The sequence below is a fragment of the Cryptomeria japonica genome, chromosome 4, assembly GCF_030272615.1.
Source record: "Cryptomeria japonica chromosome 4, Sugi_1.0, whole genome shotgun sequence".
Taxonomy (NCBI): Eukaryota; Viridiplantae; Streptophyta; class Pinopsida; order Cupressales; family Cupressaceae; genus Cryptomeria; species Cryptomeria japonica.
This window is the reverse complement of record NC_081408.1, coordinates 645847713-645864427: the sequence shown is the minus strand read 5'-3', so window position 1 is coordinate 645864427 and position 16715 is coordinate 645847713.

Sequence of the window (16715 nt, the reverse complement as noted above, 5' to 3'; positions counted from 1 at the left end):
CTTTTAATGCAATTGATCTTCTCATGCAAGATCCTTAAGGAAATCCTTCACGTGCACAAAGTTGATGTGGCATCATGATCTCACCCTCATCTCTTAGCTAACTCATCACAGAATGTCATCGGTTGCATCACACAAGAAAAATTGCCAAACCGAAAAACCTAGAGCTAAGACTTCCAACTGGTAGTCACACTCAGTGAAACCCCAACATCAGTTCACTACATCTCTTCATACCTCTTCATACTAGTTCACCAACTTCTTTCAATATAAATACTGGTTCACTTACACATATTGACATCAATGACAACATACATTATCATCATATCAACATGCCAATTCATCATATGCCAACAAAATACCCTTGAAACATCTCAATCTGAGGACCCCTTACCTCTTATCTATCCTAAACTTATTGACTGGGAAAAGGAAAGACATATTGTCATTGATACCTTTCCTAAAGACCATGCCATATCCTTATATCTTAATGCAGTCAAACCTGCAATGACTTTCACCAGGGATTTCAACAACGCATCTTCTAGTCAAGTGGGTGTGAAATATCCCAGACAAAAAAGTGAAAATAAAGAAAACAATATTAGGTCTAATGCTGAAAACCATTTATTGGCAACATTAGATCGAGAAAAAGTAAAAAGAAAGGATGCATCTAACAATGAAAACCTTTTCTAGGCACCAAAAGATGGGAGATTTGACACTTTACCTGAATACTATCAAGAAAGGTCATCAAGTTTGATCGAACCAATAGAGGCAGTTATCATTGGGACTTTAGAACAACCAAAGATTCTACATCCAATAACCTCTCTATCAGCACATTAAATGCAACAATATATAGAATTTTGCCTCGTCATATGAAGACATGCCAGAGTTGGATCTAGATCCTATTATGCATCACTTAAATGTCAATCCAGGAGCCAAACCAGTTAAACAAAAATTAAGGAAGATGCACCCTCATTTCACTCTTCTTGTCAAAGAAGAACTACAGAAATTACTACATGTGGGATTCATCAGACCTATAGAATATTGTAAATGGGTATCAAACATTGTTCGTGTTTCCAAACTAGATAAAAGTATCAGAGTATGTACAGACTATAGAGATCTTAATAATGCATGTCTAAAGGATGACTTTCCTTTTCCTAACATTGACATCATTGTGGATTTAACTACTAGACACTCCATGTTTTCTCTAATGGATGGTTTCTCTGGATATAATCATATCAAAATAACACCTCAAGATCAAGAAAACACAACTTTCACATGTCCATGTTGGTATTTTGGTATGGTTTTGTCATTGTTGTCAACACCTACTAAAACTCTAGCACTTTGGAGATCCAACAACATTCGTTGGCAGCAAGTGACTTTTACACAGTCACCAATATGTGGTACACCAACAGGATATAATGTTCACCGGCACTTGGAATGGCATAGAAAACACTTTGTAATGTCAAAGACATTGTTTGGACATCTTATCTTGGAGAATTGATCATTGGCATATTTGTATTTGCATATTTGTTGTTACCGACAAATAGGTCCAAGGTATACACCGATAGGTTTATCTTTTCTAGATTAGCACGGCACACTATGGAGATGATTAATTATTGTTGTAAATGCATTAAGCCGACATAATGAATTGGTTATTGAATTGAATATTGTATTATTTGTAAAATGATTTTATTGTAATATCTTGTAGAGCTGACCTACCAAAATTGATCTTAGGTTATGGTATAAATGTAAGATCTTATTTGTAAGATCAAGTGTAGAATGCAAAAAGGATTTGTGTGAAGTTATATGCAAGATTAAGTAGAGCTATACACGTAGACATCATTTGAAGATGAAGCTAGGTTTTTCTGAAAGCATATCAGAACTACACCAATACTAAATCCAGCATATGAAGATGCTATTTTGACCAGTACATTCTAATTGGATTTAACCATCCAACTATAGTCAGTGTGACTCCCATTTGTGATTGAGTAGTGAGCTCTAGGCACTTGGCCTTTCTGCATGTGCAAACCTCATTTATGTACACTTACTATCTACAGTACTATCATCTAATTGTGGGTAAGGTTTTCCACCATGTTTTTTCCCCTTACAAGGTTTCCACGTACAAATTGGTGTTACGTGTTGTGAATGACTTTTTCCTTTTGTTTCATGCATTAATCTTTATCGGTATTACACTTATCTGTTAAATATATCCACCGGCGTAATTGACTGGTTCACCAGTATTAAGCAATAATTTGGTTTAAGTTGTTTTGGTTTAAATTCTCATTGGACAACTGATTCACCCCTATCTCAGTTGCCTCTGGGACCTAAAAATTGGTATCAGAGCCTAGTCCTCTTTTCCAAAAGTTTAACAGCTTGAGGAGATCCAAAGTCTACTAACTATTTTAGGAAGGACAGTCCTAAACTTGATGAGACCAACTATGACATATGGAAGATTAGAATGGAGACACATCTGAATTGCATTGGAAAGGACATCTGGGAAGTTACAAAAAATGGTTATACTGCTACTACTCCCAGTCAGCCTAATCCACCTACCTTAGGTAAAGATGAAGAAAATGATTACAAAGCAAGAGAAGCACTTTTAAGTGCATTAATAGATTAGCAAATAATGGGATTATCAGACAGATCAACTGCTAAAGCTATTTGGGATCATTTGGAAAAACTGAATGAAGGAGATTCCACAGTCAAAATTGCAAAACTTGAAAGCTTCTAGGTCAGGTATGAAAATCTGAAAATGGAAGAAGATGAAAGGATTTCTGCTTTTATGGAAAGAGTTAATGAAATTGTTTTGGGTATTAAATGTTGTGGAGGAACCCTAATTGAAGATGAAATAGTTTCAAAAATTTTAAGAGGATTGCCACCGGCATATAAAATGAAGGTTACTACTATAAATGAGTTAAGAACAATGCCTAATACATCAGTAACTAGGGATACATTGATTGGAAAACTTTCAGCCTTTGAAATTGAGGAATTTGGTCCTGTTGCTACTATAAAGATAGATCTAGCATTTAAAGAATCAACATCATATGCATAATTAGTTGAGAAATCTAATTGGAAAGCCTTTTAATTGAAGAGAACTTGAGGAAAGCAGGAGAGAAAATGAAGAACTTGAAGAGCTTGAAGCACTATTTGCAAGAAAAATGCCTAAAGGTCCAGTTGGAAGTAAGTATGAAGGTAAAGCACCCTTTAAATGTTTTAACTACAATAAGATTGTTCATATGGCTTCAAGATGCCCTGATAGACATGCTAGACTAAGAGAAGAAGCTAGAAGGACATACAAGCCTAATCCTGAATATCAGAGATACATATTTAAGAAGAATAAAGATAAATCTTGTTATGTAGCTGATGAAGGAGTGACTGATGATTCTGATGAAGATCCAGCAGACAATGGATGGGTTTTTGTTGCTATAATAGAAGATCAACCGACACCTATAGTCCAACTGATAGAACAGGCCTTGGCAGCTAAAATTGAAGTAAAGGATGAATGGATCATTGATTCTAGATGCTCACATCATATGACAGGAGACAAAGGTAAATTCTTGAACTTTCAAGAATATAATGGAAGCTTAGTGAGATTTGGAGATGACAAAGCTTGTCAAATCAAAGGTAAGGGTTCAATATATCTTGATGGTAAGCATAACATTGACAATGTCTACTATGTTGAAGGTTTAAAACATAATCTTTTAAGTGTTGGTCAATTAATTGAGAAAGGATTTCAGTTACAATTCAAAAATGGAAAATGCAAAATCATGAATAGAACTGGTTTAGAAATTGCAACCGGTAATCAGACTAGAGGTAATATCTTTCATTTGAATAACAGTGAAAAGACATGCCTTATTGCACACATTGATGAAAGTTGGCTATGGCATAAGAGACTCTATCATGTAAACTTTGATTGCATGGTAAAAATCAATACTACTAAGGTAGTTAGAGACTTACCTAAAATTGTCAAACCTCACAATACAGTATGTAAGGAATGTCAATTTGGAAAACAAGTTAGAGCTAGTATCAAAAGTATTCCACAAAAATCCAGTGATGCTCTTGATCTAATTCATACTGATTTATGTGGTCCAGCTAGAACTAAAAGCTTACAATGTGATAGATATTTCATGCTAATCATTGATGACTATTCTAGAATGTGTTGGGTTACTTTTCTCAGAGAGAAATCAGAAGCACTTGGAAAGTTTAAATTGTTCAAAGCAATGGTTGAAAATGAAACCGGTAAGAAAATCAAATGTTTAAGATTGGATCAAGGAGGTGAATTTACATCTAAGGAATTTAATGCATTCTGTGAAGTAAATGGAATCAGAAGACAACTATCAGCACCTCGGACACCATAGCAAAATGGAGTTGTTGAAAGGAAAAATAGAACCATCTTGGATGCAGCTAGAAGTATGTTATCAGAAGCAAATCTACCACATGTATATTGGAGAGAGGCAGTAAGTATAGCAGTCTATACATTCAACAAAGTTCACATCAAAGGTGAAATCGATAAGACTCCTCATGAATTATGGTTTGGTATTACTCCTACTCTTAAATATTTTAGAATATTTGGAAGCAAATGTTACATTAGAAGAGATGAGTATATTGGGAAATTTGATCCTAGAAGTGATGAAGGAATATTTCTTGGTTATTCATCTAAGAGTAAAGCATATAGATGTTTTAACAAGAGATTGCAGATAATTGTTGAGAGTACAAATGTAAAGATTGATGAACAATTCAGAGGAACTTCAAGGTATATAGATTCTAAACCGGCAATAGAAATTCTAACAAATGAACCTACACCAAATCCACCAGTATAGAGTGAAGATCCAGTTACACCGATATCATCTGAAAGTTCCACTGTGACTAAGGAACAACAACAAATAAAGACACCCTGGTACGTAAGACTGAATCATTCTGAAGATTAGATAATTGGAAACAAATACAAAGGAGTTATGACAAGAGGAACATTGACAAATGAAGAGGTATGTCTTATTTCTCAAATTGAACCATCATCAGTTAATGAGGCATGTGAAGATAAATATTGGACTAAAGCTATGGAGGAAGAATTAGAACAAATTGAGAAAAATAACACTTGGACATTAGTTCCCCGGCCTAAAGATAAAAATGTAATTGGAACAAAATGGGTATTCAGAAACAAACTTAATGAAACTAGCCAGGTTATCAGAAATAAAGCAAGACTAGTGTGTAAAGGATATTCTCAGAAAGAAGGAGTTGACTATAATGAAACCTTTGCACTGGTAGCTAGAATTGAGGCAGTTAGATTATTTTTGGCCTTTGCAACACACAAGAACTACAAAGTATACCAAATGGATATTAAATGTGCATTTCTGAATGGAGATCTTGAAGAGGAAGCTTACATTGAATAACCTAATGGATTTTCCTTGACAGATGACAAAGATATAGTTTGCTGGTTAAGGAAATCTTTGTATGGATTGAATCAAGCTCCAAGAGCTTGGTATGCCAAATTGGATAAGTATCTTTTGAAAATTGGTTTTTCTAAAGGTAATGCTGATAGTAACTTATACTATAAAGTGACTAATAATTACATCTTGGCTATAGAAGTTTTTGTTGATGATAGAGTCTTTGGAGGAGAAGATGGATTGTGTAAAGACTTTTCTATTGAAATGCAACAAGAATTTGAAATGTCTATGATTGGTGAAATAAAATTCTTTTTGGGATTGCAGATTTCACAAACTGACAAAGGTATATTCTTGAGTCAATCTAAATACTTAAAAGAGTTACTTAGGAAATTTGGGATGGAGAACTCTAAACCGGTAAGCACACCTATGACTACAAATGACAAACTATCTTTAAGGAATGAATCTACACCTGTTAATCCAACAAGGTACAAATCTATGATAGGAGGTTTACTATATTTGACACAAAAACGACCTAATATTATGAATGCAGTATGTATTGTTTCAAGATTTCAGAGTAATCCTATGGAAAATCATGAATCAACAGTAAAAAGGATTTTCCAGTACTTACAAGGCACTACAAATCCTGGATTATGGTATCCTAGAGATGAAAACTTTGACCTATATGCATACATAGATGCAAATTGGGTAGGAGATATTGATGATAGAAAAAGCACCACCGATAGAGCATTTTTTCTTAGAAGTATATTAGTTTCTTGGTTGAGTAAGAAACAAAGTTGTACATCTTTATCAACAACAAAATCAGAATATGTTGTAGCAACAACTAACTATACATAGGTACTATGGCTTAAACAAATGTTTAAAGATTTAAAAGTAAAAAGCAAGGAACCTATAACAATCTATTGTGACAACACACCAGCAATTGATATATCTAAGAATCTAGTATTACATTCTAAAACAAAACATGTTTCAATCAAATTAAATTTTCTAAGGGAGAATGTTGAAGCAAAAGAAATAAAATTGGTTTATGTGAATACTAAAGAACAACTTATAGATATTTTCACTAAACCTTTGCCTAAGGAGACTTTTGAATATATTAGAGAACAGCTTGGGGTCATACCCCCACCGGTAGATACTTAGAAAGTTGATGTCTATCATCAACCGACAAAATTCACAGAGAAATATTTTACTCCGACTTTGATGAGGAAGCTACTTCACAGGGGGAGTAGTTGGTATTTTGTATATGAACTTGGTTTTGTTGTAACTTTGGCATTTGAAGTCAAAGGGGGAGTGATATCTATGGAAAAACACATTATCCTTTGGGGAGAGATTGGTACAGAAAAATATAAGGAAATTCATGTTACTCTCAGGGGGAGAGATTTGTTGATTTTTGTATTTGTCATTTCTGTTTTGGCACTTTGATGGTTTTTCCATCTTGTGTTGCCATCAATGCCAAAGGGGGAGATTGTTGGTATTTTGGTATGGTTTTGTCATTGATGTCAACACCTACTAAAACTCTAGCACTTTGGAGATCCAGCAACATTCACTGGCAGCAAGTGACTTTTGCATAGTCATCGATATGTGGTACACCGGCAGGATATAATGTTCACCGACACTTGGAATGGCATGGAAAACACTTTGTAATGTCAAAGAAATTTTTTGGACATCTTATCTTGGAGAATTGATTATTGGCATATTCATATTTGCATATTTGCTGTTACCGGCAAATAGGTCCAGGGTATACACCGGCAGGTTTATTTTTTCCAGATCAGCATGACACGCTATGGAGATGATTAATTATCATTGTAAATGCATTAAACCAACATAATGATTCATTTATTGCATCAAATATTGTGTTATTTGTAAAATGATTTTATTGTAATATCTTGTAGAGCCGACCTACCAAAATTGGTCTTAGGTTATGGTATAAATATAAGATCTTATTTGTAAAATCAAGTGTGGAATGCGAAAAGGATTTTTGTGAAGGTATATGTAAGATTAAGCAGAGCTATACATGCAGACATCATTTGAAGGTGAAGCTAGGCTTTTGTGAAAGTATATCAGAACTACAACAGTATTGAATCTAGCATATGAAGATGCTATTTTGAGCAGTACATTCTTATTGGATTTAACTATCCAACTGTAGTCAGTGTGACTCCCATTTGTGATTGAGCAGTGACCTCTAGGTGCTTGGCCTTTTTGCATGTCCACACCCCATTTATGTACACTTACTATCTGCAGTAGTATCATCTGATTGTGGGTAAGGTTTCCCACTGTGGTTTTTCCCCTTACAGGGTTTCCACATACAAATATTGGTGTTATGTGTTGTGAATGACTGTTTCCTTTTATTTCATGCATTAATCTTTACCGGTATTACACTTATCTATTAAATTTGTCCATCGGTATAATTGACTGGTTCACCGGTATTAAGCAATAATTTGGTTTAAGTTGTTTTGGTATAAATTCTCATTGGACAACTGATTCACCCCCCCCCCCCCCCCACTCACTCTCAGTTGCCTCTGTGACCTAACAGTCCATGGGGTACTTTTGACTGGAACATCATGCCTTTTGGGTTAAAGGACATAGGTGCTACATATCAGAGAGCTATGACAAAAATATTCCATGACATGATGCATACATTCATGGAAGATTATTTGGATGATAGACTGGCCAAACCATACAACAAAGAAGAACATATAGGAATACTTGTAAAGATCTTTGACTTGTTATAATAGTACAAGCTATGACACAATCCTAAGAAATGTGCCTTTGGTGTTACTTTAGGCAAACTATTGGGATACATTGTTTTAGCTTCTAGGGTATCAAAGTAGATCCAGCTAAGGTCAAAGCAATCATGGAAATGGCATCTCCCAAGAATATTAGTAAACTCAGATCACTCCAAGGAAGACTACAGTCAATCAGAAGATTTGTTGCTCAGCTAGTAGATAAATGCCAAGCATTTACTCATTTATTGGACAAAAATGTTAATTTCAAGTGGGATCATCAATGTGAGGACGCATTCAATAAGATCAAGGCCTATCTCATGCAACCACTTGTTTGCATGTCACCAATTTTAGGAAATTCGTTGTTACTATATGTATCAACCAAAGGGGTATCATTAGGAGTTCTGCTCACACAAAATTATAATGAAGAAAAAGAATGAGCCATCTACTACATCAGCAAAAGATTAGTGGGATATGAGCTCAACTATTCACCAACAGAAAAATCATGCTTGGCGGTAGTGTTTGCTTCTCAAAAATTGAGACACTATCTACTATCTCACTCCATCAAGTTGATTGCTAAAATTGACCCATTGAAGAATTTGCTTAGCAAGGCAACACTAACAGGAAGACTAGCAAAATGGATCATGATCCTAAGCGATTTTGATATTGAGTATGTTGATAGAAAACCTATCAAGGGGCAAGTCATTGCAGACCAACTATCAGAGGAACCACTTAAAGATAACTGTCCTTTACACATTGATTTCCTGATGCTGATATCCTAACACTCACCACAAAGATATGGCAATTATATTTTGATGGTTCATATACACAACATGAATTAGGAGTAGGCATTCTATTCATCACACCACAAGGTCATAAAATTCCAAAGGAATACAAAGTAAGCTTTCCATGCACCAACAACATAGCAGAATATGAAGCTTTGGTCACATGAATCAAAATGGTCATTGAATGGAAAATTACACAACTTCAGGTCTTTGGAGACTCTCAGCTCATCATCAATCAAATAAATGATGATTATCAAACAAATGATGAAAAATTGATGCCTTATAAGAAGATGTTTGATTATGTCAAGAAATACTTTGTCTAAATAACTTTTTAGAAAATTCCAAGGAATGACAACAAAGTAGCAGATGCTATGGAAACACTTCTTCTCTACTTAAAACATAGGAAGATCAAGAGCATTGTGAATTCTTGATGGAAGAGTTGCTTTACCCTGCTCATAATCTCGATTCCCAAACTATTTGTCACCTTGTTGGATATTATTCCTCTTACTATGGTCAAACTTATACATACCTGAAAGATAGTATCCTCCCTCCTGACTTGAAAATGAACCAAAAGAGAAACTTTATTCTCCAATCCTCCCATTATAGTCTTGTCACAGACACCCTTTTAAATGAGGTCTGGATGGTACTCTCTTAAGATGTCTCAAGCAAGAAGAATTTGAGAAGGCCTTAAATGAAGTCCATAACAACATTTGTTGCACTCATTCAAGTGGTCTTACCATTTCAAAAAGCTCATAATCTTAGGCTATTATTTGCCAACTATGGAATGCGATTCTTTTCAAATACCCAAAACATGCAAACAATGTTAGATCCATGGAAATTTGATTGATGCATTAGCCCAAGAACTTCATGCTTTGGCAACATCTTGGGCTTTCTACTAATGGGGTGTTCATCTAGTAGGAAAGATAAATCCTCCTTCATCCAATGGTCACAAATTCATCCTTGTAGCTAAAGAATATTTATAAAATGGATTAAGGTAGTACCTCTCATAAATATCACAAGAAAACAAATTGTTTTATTTATCTTGAACTAAATCATATGTCGCTATGGCATACCCATGACCATTATCAATGATAATGGGCAACCATTCAAGAACCAAGATGTACAAGAGCTATGTGAGAAATTCAAGATCCAACACAGATTTTCCACACCCTACTATCCACAAGGGAATGGGAAAGAATAAGAATCCAACAAAACTATTCTGAAAATCCTCAAAAAGAGTGAATGATGCTGGCAGAGATTGGCATATTCAATTGAACCCTGCTCTATGAGCCTACCATACCAGTTTTCCACACCAACTAGGGATAACTTTAAGAAACCACCCCCCAGGCAATTGTGTAAAATCCTGATGGATTAGATATTATTTTGGGGGAGGGACTTTCATATTGATGGTGGAAAAAAAATTCAAAATAGGGAAAAAATTATTTTGTATTGGCGATTTTTTTCTAGTGTACAAAAATTCCATAAATTTTTGGTGAATAATACATTGTTATATGGGGAAAATATTGTAAAGCGGAAAATCACGATCGAACCCTAGTTGTTCTCCCCTCTTCCAACTCCGAGGAGAGAGAAGGGAGGTTTGCTAGGATTCGATGGTTTTCACTTAGGGGAGAGACTTTACATTCAAAAGAGGGGTTGAAACTCATAAGATCCAATCCCACACAATGTAAGATTGGATGCTAAATGAATTACAAGGGTTAGGAAAGCAAGGCTACCCTCTTTTGTAAAGAATGTTGTTAAGGAAATTAAGCTAAGAATACATAGAAAGTCATAAAGATTCGCTTATAAACTGATTTCGGGTTATAGGATGAAGCTGCGGACCCGGAATTAGCAGTAGAATGTTGATACGGTGCTGTCCTGCAAATTTGAGCAAAAGTTGTCAGGACGATGGCGCCCGGCGCCACGGTCCTCTGAAAAATCCGCGAAACGAAGGGGGATCTGTTCGTCTCTGCACAAGGATTCCAGATCTTCAATTTCAGCCGCGTACCTGCAACCTACACACAGAAAAGCGAAGACGATTGGGGGGCTAGGGATTAGGGGTTTGCCTTTAGGTCAAACCCCAGTTTTGGAATTAACCAAGAAATGAGCAAGAGCTGTAAATGTAAATGACTGTAAAACAAGTACTAATACCTTGTTCTAAGGATGTTTGTATCCTTATGTGCGAAGGTATAGATGTTGTATGTTGTATGTTGTAGCATGTAGCATGTGATCTCCTCTTCAATGGTTGAATCCTTGACTTGAATGCAACACTTAGCCTTGAATGGAGACTTGAAATGATCAATTGCTTGAAGGAATGCTTGAATGCTTGAATGCTTGAATGTTTGAGTATAGTTTCCACGTTTTTTCCCTCGTGTATCTCTTCTCCACCAAATGAGAGAGAAAAATGTAGTTTATATACTTGTCATTTAGGGCTGATAGACTGATTTTCCCGACCTTAGGCCGACCAGGAAATGTAATTTCCAAATTGCAAACAAAAAGACCCGAGCCCCTTAGGAGACCGGGCCCAAAATAGGACCCAGGGACCAGGGCACTGGGCGCCATGGTCCTGGGGACCAGGGCGCTGGGCGCCCTAGTCCTGAAGGACCAGGGCGCTGGGCGCTCTGGTCCCACCTCTCGGGACAGTAGGGTGCAAGGAGGTTCAAGCCAGGGTGCTTGAAAAATGCAGTTTTCAGTGTCGCGAGCAAGTTTTGGGGTCTCCATTCAAGTTGCGTGTTGCGTCGCCATCGTGAAGACCGAAATGCAGTCAAAATTGCAAGTGTCACAATTTTAGGACGCTACATTTAGCCCCCACTTTAGCGGGAGTATGTATGCTCATACTTCCGGTAAAGTACAAGGAAACAACATTGAAAGACTTTCACCACGTCAAGGAGGCAAGATACACCAAGCCCCCAGTGGACTAAGGATCTTATGACTTCGATTGACAAAGTAAAAGGGAAGATCATGATGGAGAACCATGACTGTCAGTAGTAAGGTTCCCTCACTATGAGTCATGCAAGAAAGATATCAAAAATTTTCAAGGCAAGGTTAAATTTATCAAGAAATTTTCAAGTATCTTGAAAAGATATGAACGGGATGTATGCCCCCCTACGTTAAAGCGATCGCACACGCCTCACCGGGGGTGATTGTTTTAATGTAGTGATACACATAAGAAATGAGAAAGGAGCACATTATCGCAAGGATTTAGCCCCCAAGTGTGAGATAAACCCAAGGATAATAGACACAAAACATAAAGCATGAGGTGACTTCACTTTCCTCGGGGTCAGTATGATGTATGATAATTCATGTATATATATCATATGTATGTATGCATAATTGTTCTTCATTCCCCAATCAAGGAAGGTCACCTAGAAGAAGGGAACACATGTGTCTTTTGAGTCAACATGAGAGAGACCGAGGGATCTCAATGCTTTGCATCGTCCTCAAGTAGACAACACCAAGGACAACAAATAGAAGAATGAGAATAACATATAGAAGAAGTAACAAAAGAGAGGGGGAGAGAATCTGCTATGCTAATGTAACTAGTCTAGCACGTCATCTACCCCCCGATCTTGCTAATCAATGTTTCGAGAAGGCAGGGAACACGCTAGAGGAGGAACATCCAACACAGCAGATGGAGCTATCACAAGATCCAAACAAGGGCTATGTTCATGTTCCGAGCCACATTGTTCTTGTCTAGGAGCTAGGATAAGTGCTTTAGAAAATTCATTAGATAAATGGTTATCAACATCAACAAGTTCATATTCACTATCAGAAGCAAGAGGAGTAACATTTTCATCTATATCGTCATCAAGATTTATAAAAATAGGATCTTTAACTCGCACAGGATCAAGATCATCATGCATCTTATGTTTAGGAGATTTAGGCTCAATGTCCAGCTGAGGAGAAAATGGAATAATGCTTGTTGAAGGTGTTTTTGGAGATTGCAAAGTTTGAGAAGCAGCTGCCTAAGCTCTAAGACGACGCTTTCGTCGGCGTTCACGTGCAGAACGATTTCGTCTAGTCTTAGTAGGAAGTGGAGAAGATTGAGGAGGAGGAATGTTCTCATCCTTAGCACTTGGGTGTTTAGGTTGTGGTCTTTTAGGCTGGATAATAGGAGAAGAAGAAGGTCTCTTCTCTCTATAAAAAGAAGGAGGAGGAATTGCTCCATATAAAGGAGGAATTTTTGGTTTAGGGAGAAGACCAAGTCCATTATGACGAGGAGGTATAGGTCTACTCTTAGGAAGTTTATTAGGCATAGACATAGTCACATCCATAGGGATGCGTTGGGAATCTTCTTGAGGAAAGACATTAGTTTTATCTTTCAAAGGAAGAACTTCCTTCTCAAGAATGATAGGAATGTCAAGTTTAGGTGTTCGAGGTTCACTTAGAGATAAGATCATATCTGTTTTCCACTTTTGATAAGATTTGAAAAGATGATCACTTCGCGGAGGAAGAGATTGGAATTGTTTAGGCCAAAAGTAATCTATAGGAACACTAGAAGTTCTTTCAGCTGGTTTAAAGAGACTATGATTGACAGTAACGACTTCACCATTATGGGGAAATTTCAAACACTTGTGAATAGGAGAAGCAATAGCTTTCATGGAAGATAGCCAAGGATAGCCAAGCTTCACACGAAATTGTTCGGAAGATGGAATAATAGCAAAGTTCACATCAAGGGATTTGTTATGGACTTCAATAGGCAATGTAATAGAACCAATTGCGGGAGAAGAAAATGCATCAAATAATTTTACAATCACATCTGTTTTGTCATAGATCACTTGATTCAATTGCAAAGTAAAAAGAAATTCTTCAGTAATAACATTAATCATGCACGAAGGATCAATAAGCACTCCACGGCAAGGTGTATTCTTGACTTTTGCAACTATGTATAAAGGACCATCAAGTGCCCTAATGGTTTCACTGGAATCAAATGTGATGGAAGGTTCTTCAGGGATTTCTTGCTGCTCTACAAAGTTAATCACATTCGGAGTCATAGACACAAGACCATCAGATGAGAGAGAGGAATCATTAGCCTCAATCGCATTAGAGGTATGAGAAGGCAATGGATCAGTGAAAATCTGAAGATTTTGATTAGGAAGAGCTACAGATGTGTTGCCTTTATCATTCACTCCAGAAACAGAAATAGTATTATTATCAATCAAATCCTGAATTTTACCCTTTAAAGAAAAACATTTTTCAGTATCATGACTAGGCTGATGATGAAATTGACAAAAGGCTTTGTTATCAAAATAAGGTGAAGTAATCTTTGCAGGATCAATTTGTCTTATAGGAGGAAGAGTAAGCACATTTTGTTCCAATAACTTATTCATAATACTATGCAATGATTCATTCAAAGGAGTATACTTTCTTTCTCTCTTGAAAAATTTAGAAATAGGAGGCACACCTGATGCTGCATTCACATTGTTGTTGATGATGTTTTCATTGAATTTGATGGAATCTCTGTTCGGTTTAAACTTCCCAAATGGTTGTTGACTACTATCACCCTTATCACTAGGAGCCATAGGATGTGATTGTTCAATTTGACTCACAGTCAGTTGATAATTGTGAAGAGTTGCACACAACCGTTGGAAAGAAGTAAACTCAGAAAACAGAAGTTTGTCTCGAATATCTTTTTGTAAATTAGAAATAAAGATTCTTTGAATATCATTGTCAGGCACTGGAAAAGAAATTTGAGCATACAAATGCTTATATCTACCAATGAAATCAGTCACTTTTTCTTTAACACCTTGTTTACAATGCATTAAATCAATCAAAGTAACTTTTGGACTTATATTGTTTTGAAATTATTGAATGAAAGCATTTGCAAGTTGTTCGAAAGAAGTAATAGAATAAGAAGGCAACGAGAAATACCATTGTAGGGCTTTGTCTCTTAATGTTCTAGTAAACAGTTTTGCAAGCAACCTTTGGTCATAAGCAAAATCAGTACAAATTGTTTGAAAAGTCTTAACATGTGTTAGAGGATCTCCTTTACCATTATAAAGCTCCAAATGCGGGATTTCAACATGTTTAGGAGGGATAGCTCAAACAATGTCAAGAGAAAGTGGGCTCGCAATGTCAAATGTGGGCACACTGAACTTAGATTGATTCATAGAGGCAATTTGTTGCTGTAAAGAAGAGACAGTTTGTGCTAGATTGTTAATGGTCGCTTCAGTCGAAGAATTCATATTGGATGTGTTAGATTGAGATGGAGGTGTTATGTTATTGAAAGAAGGTAAAGAGTAAGGTGGTGGGACTCTATGATAATTAGTCATAGGAGATGATTGGACAAGAGGAACACTACAAGGAGGAATGGAATGGTTAAATGAATTGCCCCCTTGCGTCATGTTCATTTGTGAAGATGTAATAGGAACACTCATTGGAGGAATGAATGAAGAAGTCGGATTGAATGAAGGAAGAGGGTTAATTGAAGAAGAAGGGTTTCCCCCATGACTGGTGATCATAGGAGGAATGTCTTGTGTTGAAGTAGTCATTATGTTTGATGTAAAAGTAGGTATACTAGCAATAGGAGTCGTCAAAGGAATAGAATGATTATCTTGGGTAGGAGGTTGTGTATAACCTAAGGTTTCGGCACAACTCTTCATAGGCATCACATTTGAATCCACAATGTGTGCAATACCACGCAAAATATCAATTCCATTCTTATCACTTTGAAGCATATGTTTTAGACCCTCAATTAAAGGAAGAGCTTGACTATCAGGGTATTCTTGAGACATCCATTGTCGAAAATCGTCAAATTGGTTATCCAATTTCGAAAGTTGTTCTACAAAAACCTCATGGAGAGCTTCTTCATCATTAGGAGGATTAGAGGAATTACCCATGTCCTCGTTAAAAAGGCTATTCAAATTAGGTTCCATCTCCTCAATAGTTAAACCTCAGAAGGACTTAATTCTATAGCTTCGTCTAACGGGAATAGTGTAAGTAGGGCTTATTGTTGTAAAACTCATGCACTAGAAAGAGAGAGAAGATTTTGAATTTAGAGGTAGCAATTTTCAGTAAAATCAGCCAATCTTCTGGATTTAAGCTGTTAAATGCAATCACAACAGTCTCCCGAAATTTCAGAAAAAATGTTCGGGACCGTGGCGCCCGGAGTGCAACACGGTCCCTACAACTTTTTTCGAAATTTGCAGGGATGAAAGGTATGATGATTTTAGAGCTAATCTGAAAAAATTGAGTGATTTTACGATCTATAGATAGGCCAAATTAAAGTTGCAAATTCAAAATTGAACCCTATCAAGATTGTCGAAAAATGCAAAATTTGAATTTTGAAAAAGAGAGGGAAACTGAAATTTTGAATTTTATGATTTTAGAGGGAATGTCAAGAGCAATGCAAATTTTGAAATTTGAAAATTGACTCAATTTCACGCAAAATTCAATTTTGAAAGCGGAAATCGAAGTTGTTGTAATTAAACACTTAATTTCAAAAGTCACAAAATGCAAGAATTTGAATAAAGCACTGAAATTTCGAATGAATGCAAACACAATTTTCAGATTTATGATAATAAAAATGCAATTTTGACACAAAATTTTAATTTCAATGATTTTTGAATGATTAGAAGCCGTAGACCAAGCAATCGCAAGACCAACTTTGACTGTAATTTTGAAAGTGTTATAATTGACAAAATCAACCAAAATTCTGGATTTTAGTAGGAAAATACAACAAGATCTCGCTCCCGAAATTTTGGAAAAATGTCGGGGACGATGGCGCTCGGAGTGCAACACGGTCCTCGCAACTTTTTTCCAAATTTTTAGGGATGAAGGATATTGTGATTTTATTGCAGAATCCAAAGTTAAAGCTG